We start from the raw sequence: 3,691 nt of genomic DNA on the forward strand, positions 1-3,691 counted from the left end.
AAATAAAGGTCAGAGCCTGACTTTTACCCTTGTCTGGTTACAAGTGTACGTGTGAGAGCAAGCTCAAGACATGGCTGCTTCCTCTACCTCCAGCACAGGGGGAAGATATATAACCCTGCCCTATCCCTCTTCCCTGCCATTTGTTCATTCATTCAGCTTTCATTCATCTTTTTGAGACCTCCACATTTCTGGCTTGACCAGGAGCTGAGAACTGTCAATCAAGACAGGCTGGGCTATGCTGCAGTTAACAAAGCACTCCAGAGCTTCAGTAGCTCTATGCAGACAAGATTTCTCTCCTTGTGGTCAGTCAGGAGCTCTGTTCCATGTCACCCTTGAAAGAGAGAAAAAGGCACTATAAGCAGTGGCCCTTAAAACTTTTTCCTGGGTATGACATGTCACCTCCAGCCACATGCAGCAGCCAAAGCAGGTCACTTGGCCATGCCTGACTTCAAAGGGGGGATGGGGAAGTGCTGTCTTCCTGTGTGTCTGGAAGGAGAGAAAGGAAGGACTGTTTGGGACAGCCCCAGTGCCTGCTGTGGTGTCACAGAGACAAAGTTGACCTGGATCTTTTTCTGCTGTGGGGGTGGGTCTAGGGGTGAGAGGAATTAGAACACCATGGATAAATCCTGTAGTTGAGTCATGCCAAAATTTAACCCATTTGGTACCAAAGTTATAAAAAAACACACCTAAAAATGTTTAACCCCATCAAATCCAAACATAAGCCATCACCTTTCCTAATCCAGGAAGGAGGTACCCTGAGCCTCATTCCCCTTAAAATGAGTTGAAAACGGTACACACTTCAAAGTTTTTTTGTGAGAATAAAATGGGCTGATACACGTGAAGACTTAGAACAGCACCTAGCATGTAGTACATGCTCACAAATAGCTGTGATTATGAGTGGGACAATGATGAAGACGACAATGACCCATGATCTGGCGGGGTCGACCTGCTGGTCTGGTGGCTCTTTAGGAAGAAGGATCCTGCCTTGTGGTGCTGGCCAGTTTCGGGGGTGCAAATGCTCTCTCTTCCCATGGCTGATTTCCATGCACCAGTGTGAACCGAATGTGGATTCACAAGGGATGGGTGAGTCCTGAGAGCTAGGATGAGCTGCCTTGCATTCCCCCGGCCTGCCCTCCCCTGCGCACTGGCCCCCGCCACTCTCACAGAGGACTCTCCCAGCAGGCTGAAACGCAACTGCCTTATACTTTTACAAACATTTAAACTTTTATAAATGGAAGTCGCCTTACATTTTTAACAGCAAAAAGACTCCATTTCTGATGTGCAAAGCTAATGTCTCAACACTGCTAAACCTTCAGCAAGAAAAAGAATAAGAGCAGCAATCTTGACTTAAATTAAGGACGGAGCTGTGAGTGCCCGATGGAGAGTCTCAAGACAAACCAGGATGCTCTCTTGTTGACACCACGGACTCCAGATTGACTGGACGTATTTTACCTCTGGGGCCCAAATCAGCTAGGCACCTGTTAACTGTGATCACAGTTTTCTAGAATTTTCTCTCAAGTGGGATGTTATCACCTCTGACCACTAGGAAGCCAACCAGGTCCCTCTTACATGGATGGTATTTTTTTTTTTAATCTCAAGATGGATATTAGAATATATTTATGCAAGAAAACCCTTTTTTTCTGTCACAGAAGTTTTGAGGAATTTTTGCTGCAAAGGTTTGTGTTGGATCTGGGTGCTGAGCTGGAAAAGATGTGATATCACTTTTCAATTAAAAAAATTTTTTTTTTGAGTTGGTAAAAAAAAACGAGGTCTCATTTTGTTGCCCAGGCTGGGTTTCACTTTCTAAAATGAAGGCTCTAAGTGCCCTCAATGTGAGCTGAGAGCTGAGTAATGTTGGGATGCACCAGTGTTTGGCTTTGGCTTCATTGTTTTTTTAAAAAATGCAAATCTATGTTGGCTTTGCCTCTGGAAGAATGAGTTAGCAAATGCATATGTTAGTGCGATGTCCTTGAACTGTTTCAATCAAAAAATTATTGTCATATACACACAATGTGACAATTACATGGGCAATATATTTTAGTTGAACCCAGTGTTCACTTGTGTATGCACTTATTAATTATTTATTTTAAGACGGAGTCTGGCTCTGTCACCCAGACTGGAATACAGTGGCACACAACCATTTCTTACTGGAGCCTCGACCTCCTGGGCTCAGGCAATCTTCCCTCCTCTGTAGCTGGGACTATAGGCATGCACTACCATGTCTGCCTAATTTTTTTGAATTTTTGTAGAAGCGAGGTTTCATTCTGTTGCCCAGGTTGGTCTCAGATTCCGGGGCTCAAGTGATTCTCCTGCCTCGGCCTCCCAAAGCGTTGGGATTTGCAGGTGCATTTTCAAATATAGGTGATTTGCAATGACAAACCATGTGTTCTTTACATGTTGAAATTCTGTCAGCCAACTGAAGTATAAATATATGTTTTCATTACAAGAGTGCAGTTATTTTTTTGTTATAAAGGTGATTAATTTTAGGTACAAAACAGTTATGAATAAATTTCTATAGAAGGGAGAGTATCTGCTAGATAATTTTGGGAGGAATGTCACTTCCTTTGGAATCAACACATGTTTATAAAGATTTAAATGAGAACGTGAGATATAATAACAAATTAGGCCATATACTAATTCTACTTTTTGTAATATATATATGTGTGTGTGTGTGTGTGTGTGTATTATTTTTTAAAAATCAGGGTCTCACTCTGTGGACCAGGCTGGAGTGCAGTGGCATGATCACAGCTCACCGCAGCCTCCAACTCCTGGGCTGAAGTGATTCTCCTGTGTCAGCCTCCTGCTTAGCTGGGACTACAGGCATGTGTCACCATGCCCGGCTAATTTTTTTATTGTTTTGTAGAGATGAGGTCTCGCTATGTTGCCCAGGCTGGTCTTGAACTCCTGAGCTCAAGTGATTCTCCCACTTGGGCCTCCCAAAGTGTTGGGATTACAGGTGTGAGCCATCACACCCAGCCTTAATTTTTGTCGAATATTTTAATTCTGTTTTGGATTTCTTTACATCTGATGGGGAAAGATTGAAAGCAGCATGTTAAACTTGCCATCTTGGTATTTCACAAGAAGGAAAAAAAAATTCTATATTGCCCACATCTTTAACTAATTAACTTTAATTAAGACATAAATTATATAATGAGCAGGACGACAGGAAGAAAGTATTCAAGAAAAATAAGGGACCCCAAACAGATCTTGTTTTACGAATCCAACTTCAACACACAAAATGCTTTAAGAAGATTTCCAGTGGAATTAATCCTTGCCTGCAGGGATCGTCATCTTCCTCTCTGGGCCATCGGGGAAGTTCAGCCGCCCGTGTGGTCCAGGCACCCTTTGCTAATTTAACTCAAGCAGGACTCCCTAGTTTTTTGTGCACAATAATTAATCCATCAAAGTTAAGGGCTTTCATTTCCCATTATGCATATGAGGAGAAGAGGAAATGGCTGCCAGTCTTCTATCTTGATGGTAAATCTTACCTGGATTTCTACAGTCTAGATGTTGAATGTCATCAGTAGGGCAGCACGTGATGGAGAAAGACAGCCCCTCGGCGCCAAACGATCTGGGGAGGGAAGAATCACAGGGCATCCCCAGTTTCTATGGTTTCTTGACACATCATTTCTTCCTCTTTTTTTTTTTTTTTTTTTTTTTTGAGTTGAGCCTTCACTCTGTCACTCAGGCT

This window comes from Carlito syrichta, unplaced genomic scaffold (genome assembly GCF_000164805.1).
Source record: "Carlito syrichta isolate Samal-C Ts95f unplaced genomic scaffold, Tarsius_syrichta-2.0.1 Scaffold142917, whole genome shotgun sequence".
Taxonomy (NCBI): Eukaryota; Metazoa; Chordata; class Mammalia; order Primates; family Tarsiidae; genus Carlito; species Carlito syrichta.